Source organism: Pseudophryne corroboree, chromosome 7 (genome assembly GCF_028390025.1).
Source record: "Pseudophryne corroboree isolate aPseCor3 chromosome 7, aPseCor3.hap2, whole genome shotgun sequence".
Lineage (NCBI taxonomy): Eukaryota > Metazoa > Chordata > Amphibia > Anura > Myobatrachidae > Pseudophryne > Pseudophryne corroboree.
The window spans coordinates 305,562,267-305,588,711 of record NC_086450.1 but is presented as its reverse complement, the minus strand read 5'-3'; the positions used below and the strand labels follow the sequence as shown (position 1 = coordinate 305,588,711).

General features: G+C 47.3%; 1 protein-coding gene across 8 annotated transcripts in view; it reads right to left on the bottom strand.

The window, feature by feature from the left end:
* The window catches only part of METTL22 (methyltransferase 22, Kin17 lysine), a 748,727-nt gene that overhangs the window by 148,033 nt on the left and 574,249 nt on the right, over window positions 1-26,445 (bottom strand). The gene's annotated exons all lie outside the window — the stretch shown is intronic.

Here is a 26,445-nt window from a genome sequence, read left to right as displayed (position 1 = left end):
TTGCAGTCCGAAAGAAATGTAGATTAGGTCCTGAGTAGGCCTTGCTAGCTGGGGGAGCTTCAGAAGGAAGATATGTGGACTTACCCGCAGTAGCCTTGGAGATCCATTTGTCTAATTCATCTCCAAATAAGGCATCTCCTGTGAAGGGTAGGCCTTCCACGCCTTTCCTGGAGTCCGCGTCAGCAGTCCACTGGCGTAGCCATGAGCCTCTGCGTGCTGACACTGCCATAGCAGTGGTGCATTAAGCAAGCCTATTTCTTTTATGGCTTCCACCATAAAATTTGCAGAGTCCTGTATATGTTGCTGGAGTAAAATAATATCCCCCTGAGGCAAGGTATCTAACCCCTCAAGTAGGTTACCCGACCGTGTCGAAGTCGAAAAATATTGCAGTACACACATCACGTACAAACTACACACAGATGGCCTCCGTGCGCGTACTTGTTCTGCCGTGCGTGCGCATATTCGCAATTTGCGTATGGTCGCTCCCGCGGTCCTGCGTATTAGCGCGTGGTATGAGTAATTACGGTAGTGTTTGTAATCGCATGGAAAAGCCATAAAAACACATTACATATTTAATCCAAATAGTGCACAATGTGCACATAGTCTCCCTGCACCACACCAGCAAGTTACACATGTTTAAATGGTACAAGAACAAAGGGAATCACCTTTACAGGATAGGAGGGGACAGAACTAGGTTATAAGGTGGTGCTTGGTATCCAGCTGTAGGGTATTTTAAGAGCAATATTCCGGTGTTAGTTTGCAGAAGATCGCACGCTCCTGAGACTAGTTATGCACAGGAGCAGAATATAAATATTAACTGTATTCACTGTACACTTGATATGTGGCGGGAAACCAAAGGAGACCATCTGCAAGTGCACCTGGAACAGACATTGCCCACCTATTCAAACTGACCTATGACCTCTCCTGTACTGTAAATGACCATCCGTGTGTCCAATGGATAATAAGATTTTACTGACCGGTAAATCTATTTCTCATAGTCCGTAGTGGATGCTGGGGACTCCGTAAGGACCATGGGGAATAGACGGGCTCCGCAGGAGACATGGGCACTTTAAGAAAGAATTTAAATTCTGGTGTGCTCTGGCTCCTCCCTCAGTTAGTGAAACTGTGCCCGGAAGAGCTGACAGTACAAGGAAAGGATTTTGGAAATCCAGGGCAAGACTTATACCAGCCACACCAATCACACCGTATAACTTGTGATAAACTTACCCAGTCAACAGTATGAACAACAACAGAGCATCAGTTCAACCCTGATGCAACAATAACATAGCCCTTATTGCAGCAATAACTATATACAACTATTGCAGAAGAAGTCCGCACTTGGGACGGGCGCCCAGCATCCACTACGGACTACGAGAAATAGATTTACCGGTAAGTAAAATCTTATTTTCTCTAACGTCCTAGTGGATGCTGGGGACTCCGTAAGGACCATGGGGATTATACCAAAGCTCCCAAACGGGCGGGAGAGTGCGGATGACTCTGCAGCACTGAATGAGCAAACACAAGGTCCTCCTCAGCCAGGGTATCAAACTTGTAGAACTTTGCAAACGTGTTTGCACCTGACCAAGTAGCCGCTCGGCACAGCTGTAATGCCGAGACCCCTCGGGCAGCCGCCCAAGAAGAGCCCACCTTCCTAGTGGAATGGGCCATAACTGATTTTGGCAGCGGCAATCCAGCCGCAGAATGAGCCTGCTGAATCGTATTACAGATCCAGTGAGCAATAGTTTGCTTTGAAGCAGGAGCACCAAGCTTGTTGGAAGCATACAGGATAAACAAAGATTCTGTTTTCCTGACCCTAGCCGTTCTGGCTACATAAACCTTCAAAGCCCTGACCACATCAAGTAACTCGGAATCCTCCAAGTCAGTAGTAGCCACAGGCACCACAATAGGTTGGTTTATATGAAAGGATGAAACCACTTTTGGCAGAAATTGTGGACGGTTCCGCAATTCTGCTCTATCCGCATGGAAAACCAGATAGGGTCTTTTATGTGACAAAGCCGCTAATTCTGACACACGCCTAGCCGAAGCCAATGCTAGTAGCATGACCACCTTCCACGTGAGATATTTCAATTCCACCGTTTTGAGTGGTTCAAACCAGTGGGATTTCAGGAAACTCAACACCACGTTAAGATCCCAAGGTGTCACCCGGGGCACAAAAGGGGGCTAAATACGCAGCCCTCCCTTCACAAACGTCTGAACTTCAGGTAGAGAAGCCAGCTCTTTTTGAAAGAAAATGGATAGGGCCGAAATCTGGACCTTAATGGAACCCAATTTCAGGCCCAAAGTCACTCCTGACTGTAGGAAGTGAAGGAAACGGCCCAGCTGGAATTCCTCCGTAGGGGCATTCCTGGCCTCACACCAAGCAACATATTTTCGCCATATACGGTGATAATGTTGAGCTGTCACGTCCTTCCTAGCCTTTATCAGCGTAGGAATGACCTCATCCGGAATGTCCTTTTCCGCTAGGATCCGGCGTTCAACCGCCATGCCGTCAAACGCAGCCGCGGTAAGTCTTGGAACAGACAGGGCCCTTGTTGCAACAAGTCCTGTCTTAGAGGAAGAGGCCACGGGTCCTCTGTGAGCATTTCTTGCAGATCTGGATACCAAGTCCTTCTTGGCCAAACCGGAACAATGAGTATTGTTCTCACTCCTCTTTTTCTTATGGGTATGAGAGGAAGAGGAGAAAATACATAGACCGACTGTCACCAGTGCGTCCACAGCTATCGCCTGAGGGTCTCATGACCTGGCGCAATACCTCTGTAGCTTTTTGTTTAGGCGGGATGCCATCATGTCCACCTGTGGCAGTTCCCACCGACTTGCAATCTGCGTGAAGACTTCTTGATGAAGTCCCCACTCTCCCAGGTGGAAGTCGTGCCTGCTGAGGAAGTCTGCTTCCCAGTTGTCCACTCCCGGGATGAACACTGCTGACAGTGCGCTTACGTGCTTCTCCACCCAGCGAAGAATTCTGGTGGCTTCTGACTGAATCAGAACCGGTTGGTCGCGAAGCAGGGTCTCCGCTTGACGTAGGGCGTTGTATACGGCCCTTAGTTCCAGGATGTTGATGTGAAGGCAAGTCTCCTGACTTGACCACAGACCCTGGAAATTTCTTCCCTGTGTGACTGCTCCCCACCCTAGAAGGCTTGCATCCGTGGTCACCAGGACCCATTCCTGAATGCCGAATCTGCGGCTCTCGAGAAGGTGAGCACTCTGCAGCCACCACAGGAGAGACACTCTGGCCCTGGGGGATAGGGTGATTAACCGATGCATCTGAAGATGTGATCCGGACCACTTGTCCAGTAAGTCCCATTGAAAGGTCCTCGCATGGAACCTGCCGAAGGGAATGGCCTCGTATGATGCCGCCATCCTTCCCAGGACTCGAGTGCAGTGATGCACTGACACCTGTTTTGGTTTTAATAGGTTCCTGACCAGTGTCATGAGCTCCTGAGCTCTCTCTATCGGGAGATAAACCCTTTTCTGGTCTGTGTCTAGAATCATGCCTAGGAAAGGCAGATGAGCCATAGGAACCAACTGCGACTTTGGAATATTTAGAATCCAGCCATGTTGCCGTTACACTTCCAGAGAAAGTGATACACTGTTCAGCAACTGCTCTCTTGATCTCGCTTTTATGAGGAGATCGTCCAAGTACGGGATAATTGTGACACCTTGCTTCCGCAGGAGCACCATCATTTCCGCCATTACCTTGGTGAAGATTCTCGGGGCCGTGGAGAGACCAAACGGCAACGTCTGAAATTGGTAATGACAATCCTGTACCGCAAATCTGAGGTACGCCTGATGAGGTGGATGAATGGGGACATGAAGGTATGCATCCTTTATGTCCAGAGACACCATAAATTCTCCCCCTTTCAGGCTTGCGATGACCGCTCTTAGCGATTCCATCTTGAACTTGAACCTTTTCAGGTATATGTTCAGGGATTTTAATTCAATATGGGTCTGACCGAACCGTCCGGTTTCGGGACTACAACATGGTCGAATAATAACCCCCTCCTTGTTGAAGGAGGGGAACCTTGACCACCACCTGTTGAAGATACAATTTGTGAATTGCAGTTAACACTATTTCCCTCTCGTGGGGGGAAGCCGGCAGGGCCGTCGGTGAGGGGGCATCTCCTCAAAGTCCAGCTTGTATCCCTGAGACACAATATCAATTGCCCAGGGATCCAACAGGGAGTGAACCCACTTGTGGCTGAAATTACGAAGACGTGCCCCCACCGGGCCTAGCTCCGCCTGTGGAGCTCCAGCGACATGCGGTGGATTTTGTAGAGGCCGGGGAGGACTTCTGTTCCTGGGAACTAGCTGTGTTGTGCAGCTTCTTTCCTCTGCCCCTGCCTCTGGCAAGAAAGGACGCACCTCGGACTTTCTTGTTTCTTTGTGATCGAAAGGCTGCATTTGATAATGTCGTGCTTTCCTAGGCTGTGCAGGAATATAAGGCAAAAGATCAGAATTACCAGCTATAGCTGTGGAGACCAGGTCCGAGATCCCTTCTCCACACAATCCTCAGCCTTCCATATATCTCTTAAGTCGGCATCACCTGTCCATTACATATTCAACAGGACACGTCAAGCAGAAATCGACATAGCGTTGACTCTAGAAACCAGTAGACTAATGTCTCTTTGGGCATGTTTTATATATATATATATATATCTTAAGACAGCATCTTTAATATATATATATATCTATATATATATATATATATATATATATATATACATACTAGGGTCTCTATCTCTGCTGATAAGGTACCTGTCCACGCTGCTACAGCGCTATAAACCCATACCGACACAATCGCCGGTCTGAGTAGTGTACCAGAATGTGCACGCTATCTGCAGGATCCCTGAGGATAGCTGTTAAGTCAGGGCTACCTTTTGGGCAAACGTGACACCCTAGGGGAAGATTCCCATCGTATCCTGGCCCTAGTAGGGAAAGGATACTCCCTGAGAAATCTTTGTGGGAAACTGCAGTCTCTTGTCTGGAGATTCCCGCTCTTTTTCATCATGAGAGGAGGGAAAATTACCTCAGCTTTCTTCCCCTTAAACATGTGTACCCTTGTGTCAGGGACAGATGAGTCATCAGTGATATGCAAATCATCTTTTATTACAATAATCATATATTGAATACTTTCCTGCCATTTTGGCTGTAACTTTGCATTATCGTAGTCGACACTGGAGTCAGACTCCGTGTCGATATCAGTGTCTATTATTTTGGATAGTGAGCATTGAGAGACTCTGAAGGTCTCTGCGACATAGGGACAGACATGGGTAGATTCCCTGTCTGTTCTCTAATCTTTTGTGCAATAAATTTACCTTAGTACTTAATTACACATATCCAAACAGGTGTCGGCGTTGTCGACGGAGACACCCCTCACACACACATTTGCTCCATCTCCTCCTTAGGGGAGCCTTTTACCTCAGACATGTCGACACACACGTACCGACACACCACACACTCAGGGAATGCTCATCTGAAGACCATTCCCCCACAAGGCCCTTTGGAGAGACAGAGAGAGAGTATGCCAGCACACACCCCAGCGCAATTAACCCAGGAATAACACAGTAACTTAGTGTTAACCCAGTAGCTGCTGTTTATATTGATTTTTGCACCTAATTATGTGCCCCCCCTCTCTTTTTACCCTCTTCTACCGTGTATCTGCAGGGGAGAGGCTGGGGAGCTTCCTCTCAGCGGTGCTGTGGAGAAAAAACATGGCGCTGGTGAGTGCTGAGGAAGAAGCCCCGTCCCCTCGACGGCGGGCTTCTGTCCCGCTTAAATATACATTTTCTTGGCGGGGGCTCATACATATATACAGTGCCCAACTGTATATATGTGTACTTTTGCCAAAAGAGGTCCATATGCTGCCCAGGGCGCCCCCCCCGCGCCCTGCACCCTTACAGTGACCGGAGTATGTGAGGTGTGTTTGGAGCAATGGCGCACAGCTGCAGTGCTGTGCGTTACCTCATGTGAAGAACGGAGTCTTCTGCCGCCGATTTTGAAGTCTTCTTGCTTCTCATACTCACCCGGCTTCTGTCTTCCGGCTCTGCGAGGGGGACGGCGGCGCGGCTCTGGGATCGGACGACGAGGGTGAGATCCTGTGTACGATCCCTCTGGAGCTAATGGTGTCCAGTAGCCGAAGAAGCAGGACCTAGCTTCAGAGAGTAGGGCTGCTTCTCTCCCCTCAGTCCCACGATGCAGGGAGTCTGTTGCCAGCAGAGCTCCCTGAAAATAAAAAACCTAACAAAATACTTTCTTACAGCAAGCTCAGGAGAGCTCACTGAACAGCACCCAGCTCGTCCGGGCACAGATTCAAACTGAGGTCTGGAGGAGGGACATAGAGGGAGGAGCCAGAGCACACCAGAATCTAAATTCTTTCTTAAAGTGCCCATGTCTCCTGCGGAGCCCGTCTATTCCCCATGGTCCTTATGGAGTCCCCAGCATCCACTAGGACGTTAGAGAAAAAGAGATTACAGTTCCCATTGTGTTAGGTTTTGGACAAATGTATAAATAGTCAGCTGCAGACCAGGTCACTCTCTCAATCTCTGAAGATCATCAACCTTGATGATTGAGGACCGGACCGGGAAGCGCAGGCGAAACCAAAACGTATGTACCATTGACTGTAGCCATTTTCTTATTCTACTGTATTGTTGTTATTGTAACCCCCTGCTAGTAAAGAACCGTTGGTGGGTCAGATCCCAACATAGGGGGTAATTCCAAGTTGATCACAGCAGGAATTTTTTTAGCAGTTGGGCAAAACCATGTGCACTGCAGGGGGAGGGGCAGATAAAACATGTGCAGAGAGAGTTATATTTGGGTGTGGTGAGTTCAATCTGCAATCTAAATTGCAGTGTAAAAATAAAGCAGCCAGTATTTACCCTGCACAGAAACAAAATAACCCACCCAAATCTAACTCTCTCTGCAAATGTTATATCTGCCCCCCCTGCAGTGCACATGGTTTTGCCCAACTGCTAAAAAATTTCCTGATGCGATCAACTTGGAATTACCCCCATAGTCTTTGAAATACAAATTGGTGTTGTGTCTCTCTTTCCCTGCTAGTGGTATATAAGTGTAATCTAGTCACACGTGTAGCTGCAAAGTGCTCACGGCGTGTCTTTGTGTGTGTACGCACCGCGTGTACTTTGTACGACCATCACGGCATTTGTACGCAAAGTGCGTACACGGTACGGGGCTTTGTACGCAAACTGGGTAAACAGTACGTAAGCTCCATTTAAAGTGTATTGAATGTCTTTTTAAAGTGTTGCTTTTAGTCCTGTAAGTAAATCAACATTTACAATTGGGAGCTCGATCCGGTTTTTTCACATACTCAAAGGCTAGCAGGTCATAGCAGACTTTTATCTATCAGCAAAGGGTAGAAAGATATCTACGTTAAACCTTTTCCTGGTTGTTGGATGTTCTAAAAACCCTATTTGTGTGCTGATTAGATTGCGTCTGCTCTGTCTGGTCTATAGAGGTGCTGATAGAGCCCGGAGGTAAACAGAAAAAAGCTATTTAAAAGTCTGTGTAATTTTGGAGCCAAGAGCGTACACAAATCGTACCAATAGTTTGCAGACTCTCCCATACATTGTTGCCATAGGGTAGTAATCATTCTTAAACCGGTGTGAAATCGGATACATTTGTTTGCTAATTAGATAAATTTGAAATAAATGTATTTAAGGGAGTAATTATAAGGAAACACAAAACACAGTTCTGGCCCAGTCATAAAGGGTTATACGGAACAAGTGTCGGGTGTATTAAGTGAGTAATTATAGTTTGTATTGCTCACATTTATAGAGATTGTGTGATTTGTTTTATTACGGACGCACAAATGTACACGTGGTCCGGACAAAGTACAGGAGAGCGCTCGCAGTGTAAAAGGCACGCTGGTCGCGTGTTTACGCAAGGTTGCGTAGGAATACGGACGCTAAGTACAAAGCACACGATATTTGTTCAATTAAGGTGGGACAGTAGACATTTAATACAATAGCACATAACTATCCAGTTTCAAAAGCAGGTTACTCTAAAATTTAGTTTAAAAACTGTAAGCATCTCTGGAAAAAAGCTACTGACCTAAAGGGAGTAAAAGATTTTCTCTACAGAAAAGAAAAATAAGGTGTATTTGAGTGAGTGAAAGTGGAGTGAGAGGATTTGAACCCCGGAAATTCGGGTCCCGTGGGTACACCAAGTGAGTGGAGACTTGGTGGCGTGAGGCGGCTGACTCACGTTAATAAAGGTAATACGCAAATCGTGAGGTGATTTGTAGAGGAGCGTAATATAGAATTGTGCATTGTGCAGAAGTATAGAAATTGTGAATTGAAGTTTAAAGGTTTTGTATTACGCTCCGTCTGAGGTTTCACAGCTTGTGATTCGATTCCAGTGGTCGTAGGTCGGATAGGTAACAAGTACCTATACGCTGTGCGATTGGACCGCATGTTTGTGGGTGCGATACATAGCGCAACTTGATACCCCTTTTACGAGCTTTTGCGTAAAATCATGGTATCATTATCGCTGTGTAGAGCATACGCAAGCGTGATTTGTGTAAGTCAAAAAGGGACGTTTTCGCTGATTTCTCTCAGGAAAATCTTCAGCGGCGGATATTCACTAGAAGAGGTAAGTTACTCCTAAAATCTTCCAGTGAATAGAAGCCAGTTAGGGTCTCACTGGGTACGTGGTGTTCACTATTGGAGTGAGTTGTGGTACGTCAGCGGAGAAGGAGCGAGTGAAAGCATTAGGTGTCTTTCACCGTCTATTGTATTGTGCATTTGGGGATTGCGTTTATAGGCAAAAAGTCTGCGATGGGATCCAATTGCACAAGCAGTGGGTATTTGGTAGCTAGGGTTCAGGCAGAAGAGTTGGGACCGAGAAGGTCAGAATTGCAGCCGAAAGGGTCAGCAAGGTTTGTTATGTGTGAAAAATATGGTTCACACACTGAGGCTTTTTGCAATGAGTGGGTACGTATGACTGTGGAAGATAGGGCCCCATTCACAAAAGTTGGTAGCTTTCAATCAGAAGTGTTACAGAACATAAGGATTAAAGTATGTCTGATTAAATCCAGAAAACAAAGGGTCAGACATACAAATTGTTTAAACCTGTGGCAGCAAGAGGGGGAGATGCAAAAGGAACTGGCTTGCACAGCAAGTTCCAAATCTAGCGGGAAAGCAATTGCGAGCGCACCACCACCATATATTGATGGGGAGAAATTGGCTACAAGCAATGGTGCATCGGTAAAGGATAGGAAAATCATTGATAAATGTGTTAACCCTAACCTTAACCCTTGCCAGTTGTATCCCGTTCTAAATTTTCCTCAGGACTGTGAGCAGGAAGATGAGCCCAGCACGATATTGGCACTCTCTCTAGCAGCCACCATACAGGACACCCAAGTGGGCACGGCCCAACCACCAAGAGTTGTAGCAAGGCCCCCTAGCGGAAGGATAAGTGAGGTTGTGTCCACAGGTAAGTACGGCACCATACACTATGCAGAGAAAATAGCTCCGCACATTATAGAGTCAAGCAAGAATGATGTAGTTGAATTAAATCCTGTCAGGGTGATTGCAGTTCCCAACGGGAAAACTGACACTCAGGGGGTGACTCCCACCAGGAACATTGCCATGCATGGTCCCTGGTGCCGGGCAGAGTTAAGGTCAATTATGTCAGAATTTCCCGATCCCAGAAAAGATCTAGTCGGATGCCAGAGGTTCATTAAAGAGTTAGGTAACGCCCACGAGCCCACAAATTGTTATGATTCCAGCACTCTGGTCAGAGGAGATCTTATGGCAAGGACCGGAGCACTGGAACGGAATGCTGGGGAAGGGAGCAGGACAGGAAAATAGCCCCTGGCGCCCTAACTCTGTTGTCTCACCCGTGTTGTCAGAAATCCCCTGCGAGACTATGGTTTCTTGAGCCCTTGGCAGCCGCGTTTGAAGGGCGGATTATGTCTGCCCAACTTCGATGCCCCCCGGTCTTAATGAGAGACAAAGGGAAACCCGAGACAGGGTGATAACAAGAGGCCCTCTAACTAAACAACCAGGCCAGGGGCTAAGCAAACTCAAAACTATAATATGTGCGGAGAAACCGCCGGGGAAAAGGACAACCAAAATATCCACTTGTCCAATTCTCCTACCCGGCACCGCCGAGTACCAGAGAGGACTTGTGGAAGCGGAACCCTCCGCAAATGCTCCAAACACAAAATATAAAAGGTAAAGCGGCTGAGCCGCAACACACGGCAGAGCCGCAACTCACGAACACCACTGGATATAAAACGGTGATCAGTCAGGACTCCAGGGAACCAAACGACCTCTAGGGATGAGATGACAACTCCCGAATACCGGACTTCTGAGGACTGGAATGACCGGATACAGCAGGACTGGAAACAGACTCTCAGCAAACAAAGGCAGCATGCAGGAAGCTATTACCGGCGTCTGTGAGAAGCCCTGGGAGTGTATTTAACAAGGAGTCCTCCAATCAGCTGCTAAAGGCTGATTAGAATAAATGCCGTGCAGCTGCCTTGCTGCACGACCAGAGAGCAGGTGAATGTCTTAATTTCCTAAAGCCTAGCAACGGGGAACGCGGTCCGCCAGTGGCGTCCCCGTTGCTAGGGTCCGTGCGGCTCAGCGCGCCCGGCGTCTAGCGTTGCTAGGGAGCCGGCGGCTGTACGTGCACGGCGTCTCTAGTTGCTAGGCGCCGGGCCGCGCAGACCATCAAGCGGACCCCGGCGCCTAACAGTACCCCCCCCTTGAGGAGGGGTCAAGGAACCCCTAAAGCCAGGTTTCTGAGGAAATTCCCAAAAAAATGCCCTCTTGAGCCTCGGGGCATGAAGATCCTTATCCAGGACCCAAGACCTTTCCTCCGGACCATAGCCTTTCCAGTGAACCAGAAAATACAGCCGATTCCGGGACAATTTGGAATCGAGAACCTTCTCTACCAAGAACTCCTGTTGTCCCTGTACATCCACTGGAGATCTACCCTGAGAGATCTTCCGAGGAAATGTACTGGAAGAAATGTATTGTTTCAACAGGGAACAATGAAACGTATTTCCAATCCTGAGAGATCTTGGTAAACGTAACCGAAAGGCAACTGGGTTGACTCTTTTAATAATAAGAAATGGCCCAATAAATTTGGGTCCCAGTCTAGCCGAGGATTGTCGAAGCCTGATGTTGCGAGTCGACAACCACACCCTATCTCCCATCTTAAAAGTGCAGGGACGTCGGAGCCTGTCAGAAAATTTCTTCTCTCGAAAGGCCGCTTTTCTGAGAGCAAGGTGCACCTTTTTCCAAATGGCTCTGAGATGGGAGGTTAAGGTAAGCGAGGAGACTGAGGAATGATGAAAAAAAGAATTAGCTCTGGGGTGAAAACCAAAAACTGAAAAGAATGGAGACTCTTTAGTGGAGGAATGACAAGAATTATTGTAAGCAAATTCAGCCAACGGAAGAAACTCGGACCAATCATTCTGGAGTTTGGCTGAATACAAGCGCAAATATTGTTTCAATGATTGGTTAACTCGTTCGGTTTGCCCGTTGGATTGTGGGTGGTAACCGGATGTTAACGACAATTTCATCTTCAATGAGGCACAAAAACATTTCCAGAATTGTGCGATGAATTGTGGACCCCGATCAGAAACAATATCAGTAGGCAACCCATGAAGCCTGAATACATGGCGGAGAAACAAAACTGCCAACCCTTGGGCAGAAGGCAATCGGGGAAGAGCAATAAAATGAGCCATTTTACTAAAACGGTCCACTACCACCCATATGACTCGGAATCCGGCTGAAAGGGGAAGGTCAACCACAAAATCCATGGAAATATGAGACCACGGCCTGAGAGGAACATTTAAGGGCATAAATTGCCCGATGGGCAAGGAACGGGGAACCTTATGCTGTGCACAAACCTGACATGAATAAACAAATTCCTTGACGTCTTTAGAAAGACCAGGCCACCATACTGAGCGAGAGACTAACTCCAATGTCTTAGAGACTCCTGGATGCCCTGAAACTTTGTTATCATGGAATTCCGTTAAAACAGTAGCTCTCAAAAACTCAGGGACGTAAAGACGACCAGCAGGAGTAATTCTAGGAGCTTGGTGTTGAAGCTGTTTTAACTGGGTAAATAAATCTTGTGTGAGGCCTGCCCAGATGACCGAAGATGGAAGTATGGGGGTAACAGGATTGTTATTGTGAACCGGAAGAAAGCTACGTGACAGGGCATCAGCCTTAGTATTCTTGGAACCAGGCCTGAAAGTGATTATAAATTTGAAACGCGTAAAAAATAATGCCCAACGTGCCTGCCGGGCATTAAGCCGCTTAGCCGATTCAATGTATTGCAGGTTCTTATGGTCAGTCAATACCGAAATAGTATGTTTTGCTCCCTCCAGCCAATGCCTCCACTCCTCGAAAGCCCACTTTACCGCCAGTAACTCCCGATTACCAACGTCATAGTTGGATTCAGCGGAGGAGAATTTCCGGGACATAAAGGCACAAGGATGTAACTCCAGAGACTCCGGATCCTTTTGAGAAAGGATAGCCCCCACTCCAACCTCCGAGGCATCAACCTCCACCACAAAGGGCAATTCCGGATTAGGATGTCGGAGGACTGGAGCCAAGACAAAGGCTTGTTTCAAGGCCCGGAAGGACAACTCAGCTTCACGCGACCAGTTGGTAGGATCCGCTCCTTTCTTTGTCAGAGCTACAATGGGAGCAACCAGGTCAGAAAAAGAATGAATGAACCTCCTATAATAATTCGCAAACCCTAAAAAGCGCTGAATTGCTTTTAAATTGGTGGGTTGCGCCCAACTAAGGATGGCCTGGAGTTTCTTTGGTTCCATGGAAAATCCCTGAGGGGAAATTATGTACCCTAAAAAAGATACTTCCGTGACATGAAACTCACACTTCTCCAGCTTGGCATTTAAATGATTCTCACGTAACTTTTGAAGAACCAGACGCACCTGGGTAACATGTTGTTCCATTGATTCAGAAAAAATCAGGATGTCGTCTAAGTAAACGACCACGAATTTCCCTAGGAAGTCACGGAGCACATCGTTAATGAGGTCTTGAAAAACTGCCGGAGCATTGGACAGGCCGAACGGCATCACCAGGTATTCGTAGTGACCCGACTGAGTACTGAAGGCCGTTTTCCACTCATCTCCAGATTTAATTCGGATGAGGTTGTACGCTCCTCTAAGGTCAATTTTAGAAAAAATCACAGCAGAACGTAACTGATCAAAGAGTACAGAAATCAACGGCAAAGGATAGGTGTTTTTAACTGAGATCTTATTCAGGGCTCTAAAATCAATGCAAGGTCTAAGCGAGCCATCCTTTTTCTCCACAAAGAAGAAGCCTGCACTTAAAGGAGATTTTGATGGTCTAATAAATCCTTTCTCAAGGCTCTCCTTTACATAATCATTCATAGCCGCAGTTTCTTGCCCGGATAATGCATATAATCTTCCCTTTGGCAATGCGGCACCAGGAATTAACTCAATAGCACAATCATAAGGCCGATGGGGAGGCAGAATGTCCGCATTGCCTTTGGAGAAAATATCAGCAAACTCCTGGTATTCCACCGGAATGAGTTCTGGAATGATAGCTGCTACTCTGACTGGAAACGTGATACATTCCTTATCACAAAAAGTACCCCAATGTGAAATCTCCCCCGACCGCCAATCAATGGTGGGATTATGAAAGGCCAGCCAAGGGTGACCCAGAACAACTGGAACTGCTGGGCAATGTGTAAGAAAGAACTCGATTTTCTCGGAATGTAGAGCTCCTACTGTAAGTAGTACAGGGGGTGTACGGAGAGAAATAATCCCATTAGACAGCGGACTCCCATCTAAGCCATGCATGGTGACACACCTACCCAAAGGTAACTGAGGAATGCCTAAGGCCTTAGCCCAAGTTAAATCCATAAAGTTTCCTGCAGCTCCACTGTCAACAAAAGCCGACACCGAAGAACTGAGGCTGCCAAAGGAAACTTTAACTGGGACTAAAAGGGAGTTATTCGAGGAGATAAGCTGCAGACCTAGGTGAACCCCCTCACAATTCACCTGGTCAAAGCGTTTCCCGACTTGTTCGGACAATTACGAGCAAAATGTCCCTTACCCCCACAGTACAGACAAAGACCAGAATTTTGCCTTCTGGCTCTTTCTTCAGGAGACAGCCGGGAGAGACCCATCTGCATGGGCTCCTCTACGTCTTCAGGAATGGAATATACACACGGACTTGACCTCACAGGTGCTCCTTTTTCAGCCCTCCGCTCTCTGAGACGACGATCAATCTTAATAGAAAGCTCCATGAGTTTATCGAGAGTCTCAGGAGCGGGGTACTGAAGGAGACTGGGCAGGGCTGGGTCATTCCAGCCACAGTCGTTCGACCAACGGCGAAACTCCGTACAATAAACCTCCGCAGGATTTCTACCCTGTCTGAGAGCGCGCAACTGACTTTCAGCGGACGCCTCTCTATCAGGGTCATCATACAAGAGCCCTAAAGACTCAAAAAAAGCGTCAACTGACAACAATGCCGGATCCTCTGCTCTTAAACCAAATGCCCAGGTCTGAGGATCCCCCTGGAGCAAAGAAATAATAAACCCGACCCGCTGAGATTCAGTACCCGAGGAAGTCGGTCTTAAACGAAAATAAAGTTTACAGGATTCTTTAAAATTAAAAAACTCTTTTCTATCACCAGAAAAACGGTCAGGCAAATGCATCTTTGGTTCAGGGACTACCCTTGGGGAAGCTCGCAAAAGATCTTCCTGCGACTTCACCCGAAGAGAAAGATCCTGAACCATCTGAGTAAGTTCTTGAATCTGGCTGACTAAGAGCTGACCAGGATTTGGCCCTAAACCTGTTGGATTCACGAGGCCGATAAACTCTCACAAAACTGAATGAGAAAAAATTAAACTCCGTTTAATTTTAAGTTTTGGTAGGGCCGGTAATAATGTTATGATTCCAGCACTCTGGTCAGAGGAGATCTTATGGCAAGGACCGGAGCACTGGAACGGAATGCTGGGGAAGGGAGCAGGACAGGAAAATAGCCCCTGGCGCCCTAACTCTGTTGTCTCACCCGTGTTGTCAGAAATCCCCTGCGAGACTATGGTTTCTTGAGCCCTTGGCAGCCGCGTTTGAAGGGCGGATTATGTCTGCCCAACTTCGATGCCCCCCGGTCTTAATGAGAGACAAAGGGAAACCCGAGACAGGGTGATAACAAGAGGCCCTCTAACTAAACAACCAGGCCAGGGGCTAAGCAAACTCAAAACTATAATATGTGCGGAGAAACCGCCAGGGAAAAGGACAACCAAAATATCCACTTGTCCAATTCTCCTACCCGGCACCGCCGAGTACCAGAGAGGACTTGTGGAAGCGGAACCCTCCGCAAATGCTCCAAACACAAAATATAAAAGGTAAAGCGGCTGAGCCGCAACACACGGCAGAGCCGCAACTCACGAACACCACTGGATATAAAACGGTGATCAGTCAGGACTCCAGGGAACCAAACGACCTCTAGGGATGAGATGACAACTCCCGAATACCGGACTTCTGAGGACTGGAATGACCGGATACAGCAGGACTGGAAACAGACTCTCAGCAAACAAAGGCAGCATGCAGGAAGCTATTACCGGCGTCTGTGAGAAGCCCTGGGAGTGTATTTAACAAGGAGTCCTCCAATCAGCTGCTAAAAGCTGATTAGAATAAATGCCGTGCAGCTGCCTTGCTGCACGGCCAGAGAGCAGGTGAATGTCTTAATTTCCTAAAGCCTAGCAACGGGGAACGCGGTCCGCCAGTGGCGTCCCCGTTGCTAGGGTCCGTGCGGCTCAGCGCGCCCGGCGTCTAGCGTTGCTAGGGAGCCGGCGGCTGTACGTGCACGGCGTCTCTAGTTGCTAGGCGCCGGGCCGCGCAGACCATCAAGCGGACCCCGGCGCCTAACACAAATAAAGATTGGCGAACAGTGCTACGGATGTGTTTACCCTCAAATATTGACATCCCGAAATTCATAACGGATTGTAAGTTAGATGAAGAGGTACCTCTCACTGATGAATACAATCAGGTGAATGTACGGCAAATCCACCTGCAATTAGGAGTGTATTTCCCTACTGTTGTTAAATGGAATAAAATCTTCTCCATAAGACAAAAGGAAGGTGAAATGGCATCTGAATATTTCCATTGAGCACTGCAGGAAATAGCTAGATATACTGGGATTGAGGATATTAAGGATAATGCACATCACAGGGAGGTAGCTGTTTCTGTATTAATGGACGGGTTAAAGGAGGCACTGAGGACAAGGGTGCAAACCTCAATACCTAATTGGAGAGGTATCTCAGTGGCTGCGTTGAGAGAGTCCGCTGTCGAGCACGATCGGAACATCAGTAAGCACAGGGAGTCGCAAGGGGATAAGCTGATGACGGTGAGTACACAGGCTCTTACAGCAAAGCCACATCAGCCAAAACCCCAGACCCCTGATGGTAAGTCACGGTCAATAGTATGCTTCTATTGTAATAAGGAAGGACATTTTGCAAGGGACTGTAGGAATAAAGGGACACATAATGTATACAGACCCCCTAGACCTGAATACGAGCCATACTACAATTCACATAATTGGGATCAGGGACCATATAGGAGAGATTATGAGCCACATAGAGGGGAAACAAGGAGGTACCCACCAAGGAGGGACTGGAAGGCCTCCGAAAAAAATCACAGCTACCCCCCTCACATATTGTAGCTGCCAATGCACTGCAGGAGGGTCCCACTACACAATAGGGGTTGGGCTACACCTGTAGTCTGCAGCCAGTGAAGTTGATTGCTAGCCTTGGTAGTGAACCTGAGGTCATGATTGATGTAGCTGGTGTACCATTACCTTTCCTTGTAGATACAGGGGCGGCCAAATCAGTGTTGAATTCCACATCAGGTGTAAAAACCACGGGTAAAACGATTTCGGCAATGGGAGTAACAGGAACGGTGCAACAATACCCTTTGAGTAGACCTGCAGAGATTATGATAGGGCCCTTGCAAACCAAACATTCTTTTCTGTTGGCTGCATTGGCTCCGACTAATCTACTCGGCAGAGGCTTATTGTGTAAAATGCGGTGTGTCATATACTGTACTCCTGAGGGTGTCTTCTTGGATATACTTGAGAACCATGCTCAAGAAGTGCAAGATATACTAGACACCCCTCAAAGGCTAATGTCGCATTCTACTGTTATAGACACGTGTCCATCAAAGGTAGAGGAAATGACCTCGCAAATACCCGGTTCCCTTTGGACCAAAGATGGACAGGACACTGGATTGATGGCGAATGTAGCTCCAGTAGCAGTACAAGTAAAAGATGGTAGAATAGCTCCAAAAATCCCTCAGTATCCTCTCAAGGCAGAGGTAGAATTAGGAGTGTACCCCGTCATAGAGCGGCTGCTACAGCAGGGCATCCTAGTCAGGACATCCAGCACCGCCAATAGTCCCATCTTCCCTGTGAAAAAGAGTGGGGGGAGGGGTTACAGGCTAGTGCAGGATCTAAGGGGGATAAACAAAATAGTTGAGAGCCAATTCCCTGTAGTGCCCAATCCAGCTGTCATCCTCTTTGCCTTTACGTACAGGGGAGTACAGTACACCTGGACTCGTCTCCCCCAAGGTTTCATTGACAGCCCGAGTATTTTCTCCCAGGCCTTACATGACTGTTTACCATCCTTTCAACCCGAGAGTGGATCAGTGCTAATACAGTATGTCGATGACTTATTGTTGTGTTCTGACTCACTCGAATCATCCTTGAAATATACGAAACAGCTTCTGTTTCATCTTTCCCATACAGGACACAAGGTTTCAAAGGATAAGTTGCAGTTGTGCTGTACCAGGGTCAAATATTTGGGACATTGCTTGACACAAGGACGTAGACACCTCACCGCTGATAGAATACAGGCGATTCGTGACATGACTCTGCCACAAGCTCAGCAACAGATCCGCACTTTCCTTGGAATGTGTGGGTTTTGTCGAAACTGGATTCCAGGATTATCTATACTGGCTTTACCTTTGCAAGAAATGGTCTCTTCGAACAAACCGGAATGGATCTCTCACACAGATGAGTCCGAACTGGCGTTTGAGAGACTCAAACAGTGTCTATCGCAAGCACGTGCATTAGGTATGCCAGATTATGAGAAGCCCTTCGAATTGTACGGCACTGAAAGTGCTGGGTGCGCGGCAGGAGTCTTAACACAGAGACATGGTGATGCCAGCAGACCGGTTGCTTATTACAGTGCACAGCTGGACACTGTAGTGCGGTCTCTCCCCACTTGCTTACGAAGTGTTGCAGCGATAGCTTTGCTGGTAAGTAAAAGCGAGGACGTAGTGTTAGGACACGACTTGACCATCCATACACCTCATGCAGTATCAGTCTAACTAAACACCGCCCAAACCAGACATGTCTCATCTGCTCGGTTTACAAAGTGGGAATTATCACTGATGGCCCCTGTAAACATCACCATTAAGAGATGCAGCTCACTAAATCCTGCAACTTACAGTGTGCCTGGACAGGCACAAAGGGTGGAGGATGAGAATGATGGTGAAGGAGGATTTAGTGCAGATACTGATACGCATGATTGTATGGAATACCTGAACCAAACTTTCACTGCGAGACCTGACATCAGTGACAACCCACTGGAAGGCATAGACTTTACCTTCTGCACTGACGGTAGTTGCCACAGACAGACGGAATCGGGAGACTTGTGCACCGGATATGCAGTTGTAGATGACGAAGGTATCATAGAAGCTGAACCCGTTGGCCCACCGCACTCAGCACAAGTTGCTGAGCTGGTTGCCCTAACCAGAGCATGTGAATTGGTCAAGGGTAAGTCAGCTAATATATACACAGACTCTAGATACGCCTTTAAAGTGGTGCATGATTTTGGGGCCCTGTGGCGCCTCAGAAATTTCATGATGGCAGCTGGCACACCTGTAGTGCATGCGTCCCACATCAAAAGGCTTTTGACAGCAATACAAGAACCAGACAGAGTGGCTGTTATCAAGTGCAAAGCACACAATTACAACCAAGACCCAATCTCACTTGGTAACAGCCGGCCAGACGAAGCTGCTAAATCAGCAGCAAGCACCCTCATACAGACGAACATCACATCACTGATGACATTTAACACGGTCAACACACAACAGCTAATTGAAATGCAAAGTTTGTGTTCCCTACAGGAAAAGGCGGTCTGGAAATCGGAGGGGTATGGTCAGGAGTCCTCAGGACTTTGGATAGGTGGACACGGTAAGCCAGTGGCCCCCAGAGCATATATTCCAAGTCTAGCTGAGGCGGCACATGGTCTGACTCATCTGGGCAAAGAGGGTATGTGCAAGCTGGTAAGAGCCTACTGGTGTGTGCCAGGATTCTCTTCTCATGCAGGTAAGAGCGCAATGACATGTTTTACTTGCTTGAGGAAGAATATTGGTAAGAGAATACCAACAGAGCCATCCCATATCCCTCCGACAGACGGACCTTTTCAGGTAATACAAAACAACTTCATACAGTTACCACCCTGTAGGAATTTGAAATATGTGTTAGTATGTATCGATGTGTTTTCCAACTGGGTAGAAGCATCCCCTACTGCCACAAATACTGCTACGTTCACTGCAAAGAAAATTGTGCAGGAATTTGTGTGTAGATATGGTATCCCTAGAATGATTGAAAGTGATTGAAAGTTATTGGGGTACCCATTTTACAGGTGAAGTCTTTCAGGTCATGTGCAAACTGATGGGAATTAATAGCAAGCTGCATACTCCGTATCGGCCACAGGCGAGTGCAAAGGTATAGAGAGTGAACAGCACTATTAAGAACAAGCTGAGCAAAGTGATGGCTGAAACTGGATTGCTGTGGCCAGAAGCTTTGCCACTTGTGTTGTACAGCATCAGAACCACTCCCAGGTCTCCGCTTAACTTATCACTCTTTGAAATTCTTTTTGGTCGACAACCTCATGTAATGATAGACCCCCAGGATGATTTGAAATGCAATAATGAAATTACTGAAATATTTGGTTAGGATGAGCCGGCAGCTGAGAAATCAACAAAGAAATCTAAAGCTGGTGATTCCTGACCTACCGAACAGTAATTGTCATGACATTGAGCCTGGGGATTATGTGATGATTCGAAATTTCTTACGCTCAGGTTGCCTCATAGACAGGTGGGAAGGACCATACCAAGTCTTGTTAACCAGCATGACAGCACTAAAGGTCGCCGAAAGAGAGACTTGGGTCCACTCGTCCCACTGCAAAAAGGTCACTGACCCGGAGAAAACTCGTGACAAAGAGCAAGGTGAAGAGAACCTCGTATCACCAGAGTGTTTGTTCCGGGAAAGTTGAGAGGCAGGACTGTTGAAAGGCACCTGAGCACGGAGAGCAACAAGACCAAGGCGGTTGTCGCACCATTTTCTTTTTTCACCTCCCCTGCATTTTCCTTTCTTTTCTCCTCCTTATTTTCCTTCTTTCCCCTAACGAAATGGATCTAACACTAGAGACTGCGTTTCGGGTTCTACTATTAATTCTGTTTTTGATCAGGACAATTTGTTTTGGTGAGGGTCCCAGAGAGGTCGAGCAGAGATCTGGAATGGGTTCTGATGGCGAGTACGAACTTGAAGGATCTCAGGAGCAGCACATCACTCGAGTAAAGGCTGGTATCAGTAAGCGCTCTGGTAGTCATGGAGCTCGGAGGCACTTGTACTGAGCAAATGAGAGAACTAGGGATTGGTTTCTTTACCTGGAAAGTTTGCAACATGGTGATGTTACATTTTGTCCCCTATGTACTCCCAGATGATGCCTATTTCATATGTGGGAGGAAAGCGTACAAGTGGCTTGCTCTGAGCTCTGAGGGATTGTGTTACAATGGAAGGGTACTACCGGAGGTCATGACCATAACCCACGATAAAATGAAAGACGTTCACCGCAGTGCTCAGACTCCTTATACTCATACCCACTATGAACACATTATCAAGAGACACCTCATAGATAGGGCAGAGCATGCAGCCTCTGATTTGATCCATGAATCCACCGGGATTCAGTTCCTTCTTGCATTAGATATCATCCGTACTGCCAGAGGAACTATAAATTATAGGTACATCCATGCGCTAGCGAACTTGACAGACAATATCACGAGATGTATGATGACACCTTCAGGTATACGGGAAGGGAGTTACAAGCCTACAAGAAGGAACAGATCCAGCACAGGATGGTCCTTAATTATGTTACAGCCGTGACAGGTGGGTACTGTGTTACTCTGGCAACTCAATCTGGTGTGAGGTGCTGTACATATATTATGAACAGCACTGATGACCCCACGGAGATCATCGATCAGAAGATGGACGATATCTTACAGTTGAAGTGGGAGTTCAGGAGGAAGCACAACCTTACCTTAGCGACTGTGGGTAATGAACTGAACGGCTGGGTCTCATGGTTGAACCCGCGCAAATGGTTCTCAGGGTTAGGAGAGTGGGCACAGAATGTCATTATGAGTGTGGGGAAGTTTCTCCTTTGTATCCTGGGAGTCATCATAATTATTGGTCTGATATTCAGGTGTGTTCAAATTCTAACGCGGCGCAAGCGCAGCACAAATTTGATGAGTCTAAGGAGCGAGGGCGCTGTTACAGCAGCAGATTTAATTTATGACCCCTCAATAGAAACTGTGATATGATAAGGAGTGTAAAAATGAATTTCATGGCCTGTTTCTTTCACCAGTTTTTCTCTGTCTCCCCCTCTGCCCAGATACATCCAACCGGAAAAGACGTCAACCCTACCCAAAAATAGGATTTTGGTACTTTCCAGGTAAATCCTTTTCTTTGAATCCATAGGGGGCACTGGAGTACTCTTGGGATATGGACGGCTTCCATAGGAACAAGGCACTGAATAGTTACATTTAGAACTCTCCTCCCCTCCATATCCCAGAGTACCTCAGTGTTTTTTACTGAGCCGAACAGGAGCTATAGAGAGGTTGACAATGGAGAATTACATATAACATAATGGACAACAATAAAGTTGACACATAACGTGACTGACAACTAAACAGTTGGCACTATAACCGCTAGAACTTGAAACTTTGAACCAGTCGGTGAGAATGTGTTACCATAAGATCCTCTGAACTTACCACAAACCAGGTAAAACTGCTCTGGGTGGGCGTCCAGTGCCCCCTATGGATTCAAAGAAAAGGATTTACCTGGTAAGTACCAAAATCCTATTTTCTTTTTCATCCACTAGAAGTCACTGGAGTACTCTTGGGACGTACCAAAGTTTCCCCCGTAAGCGGGAGAGCTGTTTGGCACCTGTAACACTAGGCGGCCAAAGCTAGATGCTGATGCCACAAACGTATCAAACATATAAAAGCGCACAAACGTGTGCACTGATGACCATGTAGCCGCACGGCAAAGCTGCGTCGTAGAAGCCCCACGACTAGCTGCCCACGAAGTTCCCACAGAACGTGTGGAATGAGCTGTTACTGATGTAGGCGGCTTTAACCTAGCATGAGGGTAAGCCTGACGAAAGGTCAGTTTAATCCATCTGGATAAAGTCTGCTTAGAAGCTGGCCAACCCATCTTGGCAGCATCATAGAGAACAAACAACGTATCCGTCTTCCGAACTGTAGACGTTCGGGATACATAAACGCGTAATGCGCGTACCACATCCAAGGTTCCAGAATTTCCTGTCAACACAGGAACTACTATTGGTTGATTGATGTGAAATGATGACACTACCTTTGGTAAGAAAGTGGAATTCGTCCGAAGTTCCGCTCTGTCATCATGAAACACCAAATACGGTGGCTTGCATGACAAGGCACCCAAATCTGAAACACGCCTTGCCGAAGCTAAGGCTAGTAGAAAAATTGTTTTCCAAGTGAGAAACTTTATATCCAATTGTTGTAAGGGTTCAAAATATGAAGACTGTAAATCTAAAACCAGATTCAAGTCCCATGGTGCTGTAGGTGGAATGAATGGAGGCTGTACTCTGAGGACTCCTTGCAGAAAAGTGTGTACCGACGGCAATAGAGCCAATCGTCTTTGAAAGTAAATTGACAATGCAGATATCTGCACCTTTAGTGTAGATAAACGCAGTCCTCCATCTAACCCTGTCTGTAGAAATAACAAAAGACTGGATAACTTGAAAGATGAAGTCGGAAACTTCCGATCTTCACACCAAACTATATAGACACGCCAAATTCTGTAATAATGAGCTGCCGTAACCGGCTTCCTAGCTCGTAACATGGTTGGTATAACCGATTCTGGAATGCCCTCTCTTCTTAAGAGGGCGGTCTCAACAGCCACCCCGTCAAACGCAGACGCGCTAAATCGGGGTAAAGGAACAGACCCTGTTGTAACAGGTCCGTACGTAGTGGAAGCGGCCAAGGATCGTCTGCGAGTAGTCCGTGGAGATCCAAGAACCAAGCTCTCCGAGGCCAATGAGGCGCCACTAGTATTACTGTGACGGACTCTCTTTTGATCCGTTTTAGCAACAGAGGGAGCAGCGGAAACGGTGGAAACAGATACACGAGGCTGTACGGCCACGCGATGGTGAGAGCATCCACCGCCACTGCCTTTGGATCTCGCGTTCTGGACACATACTGGGGCGTTTGGTGATTGTGGCGAGATGCCATCAGGTCCACTTGAGGGTAACCCCACCTCTGGACCAACATGTGAAACACTTCTGGATTTAATGCCCATTCTCCTGGATGAAAATCCCGAAGGCTGAGATAATCCGCCTCCCAGTTGTCCACTCCCGGAATGAACACTGCCGACAATATCACTTGATGATGCTCGGCCCAATTGAGGATTCGAGCTACTTCCCGCATTGCCACGCGGCTTCTCGTTCCTCCTTGTTTGTTGATGTATGCGACCGCCGTCGCATTGTCTGACTGCACCTGAACAGTCTGAGACCGAAGCATGTGCACTGCTTGTCGTAGCGCATTGTAAATTGCCCGGAGTTCCAGGACATTTATAGACAGCAATCTTTCGTGATCCGCCCAGAGACCCTGGAGCTGACAATTTTGAACTACAGCTCCCCAACCTCTGAGACTCGCGTCCGTCGTTATAATTATCCAATTCCAGGCGCCGAACCGGTTCCCTGCGGTTAGATTGTGTACTTTGAGCCACCAGAGTAGAGACACTCCGGCCCGTGGCGACAACCTCACCCTGTGGTGAATCTGCAGATGCGAGCCCGACCACTGTGCGAGCACATCCAGTTGAAAAGGACGTGAGTGAAATCTCCTGAACTGAAGCGCTTCGAAAGCCGCCACCATTGTGCCTAAGAGGCGAATGCACAAATGTACCGAGACTATGCGTGGCTTGAGCACTAAATGTACCAGATGACGAATGACCTGTACTTTCTATTCTGGTAGCTAAATTCTTTGATTTACCGTATCGAGAATCATACCTAGGAATTGAAGTCGTTGAGACGGAATCAGATGCGATTTCTTGAAGTTGACAATCCAACCGTGCTGAACCAGTACATTGTACGTTAGCAACGCATGTTGGAGGAGCATCTGGTGAGACGGAGCCTTGATGAGCAAATCGTTCAAGTACGGAACTATTATCACTCCCAGGGATCTGAGATGAGCTATCATCACAGACATCACCTTGGTGAATACCCGAGGCGCTGACGAGAGGCCAAACGGTAGAGCCTGAAACTGATAATGGTTCTGCCGTATTGCAAACCGCAAGAACCTCTGATGAGGTGGCCAAATCGGAATGTGTAAGTACGCATCCTTGAGATCCAGCACAATCATGAATTCCTGTGGCTCTAAACCTGCAATTACTGACTGCAGAGATTTCATCTTGAATCTGTAGTAAGTGACGTACTGATTGAGACCCTTTAAGTTCAATATTGGCCTGACCGAGCCATCCGGCTTTGGTACCACAAACAGACTGGAATAATAACCCTGACCTTGTTGGTGTACAGGGACCGGAATCAAAACTGCTGCATCCAGCAGAGACTGAATGGCAATTTGCAGAACCGCTCTCTTGTCGTCCAACACAGGCATTCCTGTCTTGAAAAACCGCAGTGGCGGGAGACATTCGAACTCTATTTTGTAACCTTTTAACACTAAATTGCGGATCCACCCATCTGTGGACGTCTGGAGCCACGCCAACTGGAACGTCTGAAGGCGTGCTCCCACAGTTGGAGATCCGAGATGGGCTGGGAGCCCGTCATGCCACTGGCTTGTCAGTGACCTTAGCGTCCTGACGACTGGTGTTGGTTTGTTGGAAACCACGTCCTCGACCTCGTCTACCAGGCATGGCTGTTCCTCTGCCACGCCCGCGAAAGGACTGAGGTCTAAAGGATTTAAACGCAGGTCCAGAGTATCTCCGTCTAGGTACTGTTGGAGGCAATGGTAAGAAAACAGACTTTCCTCCCGTGGCCTCAGAAATCCATTTGTCCAATTCAGGACCAAACAACTTCTCGCCACCGTAAGGTAACGCCTCTATACCTTTTTTGACCTCCGCCTCCGCTTGCCAAGACCGCAGCCAGAGTGCTCGTCGTGCTGTAACTAGCGAGGATGAAAGGCGAGAAGTGAGCTGACAGACGTCAGTAGAAGCTGTACATAGATAATCAGCAGCTTCCCAGATTTGATAAGCGAGAAGTATAAGGTGATCGTCACTTAAGGCAGACTTGAGTTCTGTTATCCATACCATTAACGCCTTAGTTACCCAAATGCCAACCAACCCAGGTCTAAGCAACACTCCTGCTGCTGTATACATGGACTTTAGCATAGCTTCTATTTTACGGTCCGAAGGGTTTTTAAGCGTAGTAGCAGTTGGTACTGGTATGGTTTATTTCTTTGTAAGTTTAGACACAGACAAATCCACCAATGGCGGATTCTCCCATGTAGCTGTCACAGACTCTGGAAACGGGTAACTAGACTTAAATCTGCGAGGTATAGAAAACCGTTTATCCGGATTCTTTCGTGTTTCTAGTAACATCTTATTAAGAGATTCCGAAACAGGAAAACACATTGGAGTTCTCTGTCGTTTAGTAAAGACGACCTCATCATTTGTCAGAGGCTCCTCAGTTTCTGTAAACTTCAGAGACTGACGCACCGCTCTGATGAGATTATCAATGCCCGGGCTGTCAAAATCGTCACTATCTGACTGCTGGTCTACTTCGCCCTCCTCACCGTCATATTGCGCAAAGAGGTCTGGCATAGAATCGTCAGAATGCAACATAGCAGAAACTGGTAAATCATAAGACAAATGAAATTTCTCCCTTTTTACCCAAAGTGGACTTGGACTTTTGGCAAGGCTGAGACCCCTCCGGTAGTTCTAGCGGTCTCACCCTAAACTCAGATCTTGCCGCTTCCCGCTCTTGTCGAGCGGCGGCCAATTCTGATTGCAATCCAGCCATAACCTGTGTTAGCATAGCCCATGGAGGGTCCGGGGATGAAACCGGCTTTGTAACCGGAGTCAAACTTGTATTCGTAGTTGAATCCACAAA